Raw genomic sequence first — 768 nt, 5'->3', positions numbered from 1 at the left:
TGCTGCGGGTCCTCCTGTACCCCCTGTCCCCACATCCCTCCCAGGCCAGCACCTGTGCCCCAGGAACTATCCTGCCCCATCGGGCTCTGCCAGGTAGATCTGGGCCCCAGCCCCAGAACGTTACAGACACTGCTGAGATGGGATTTCACATCCCCCTGGGGAGCTGACCCCATCTGCCTGCAGAGCTGGCCACGAAACGTTTCAGGAGGGGAAGGAGAGGGAGGAAACAAGAATAAATTCCCAGCAGACACTTCTCCTTTGCCAGCTCCAGAAAGGCTGCCACAGCTCAGCACGGCTGAGCGCCCCTTCGTTTGCTGCCACGCCTCCGGAGCGCCCTGCTGTGCAGTGGGGTCGCTGAGGGTCTTCTTCATCCTGAGCACACTGGAGCGGTCTGGAGTGACACTGAGAAGCCCTCGGAGCAAAGGGATGGTTGGCCCAGCTTGGCTGCTGGAGCATCTTGTGCAGGGACGGGCTCTCGCTGTTCCCTCCCTTCCAGCACGGTGAGAGGAGCCCTTGTGCGGGTGACAGCGGCCGCTCAGTGTCCCACAGCAAGCCTGGCGACACGCTGAGCTGAGTTTGCCTCCAAGGACGCTCTGGAGATACACAGTGGGTGAAGGTGGGATGTGAAAACTACCCCCTCTCCTCAAGCCAGCGGCGTTTTGCACCTGTGACGGGGGTGGCTCCAGCGTGGAGATGGGGATCCTGCTGCCGGTGGGGGGTTGCTGAGGGTTGGCGCTGGGGAAGCTGGGTCCCTCCCCGCGCCCTTTG

The sequence above is a fragment of the Apaloderma vittatum genome, unplaced genomic scaffold (assembly GCF_000703405.1).
Source record: "Apaloderma vittatum isolate BGI_N311 unplaced genomic scaffold, ASM70340v1 scaffold27695, whole genome shotgun sequence".
Classification (NCBI taxonomy): domain Eukaryota; kingdom Metazoa; phylum Chordata; class Aves; order Trogoniformes; family Trogonidae; genus Apaloderma; species Apaloderma vittatum.
This window is presented reverse-complemented; position numbering follows the sequence as displayed.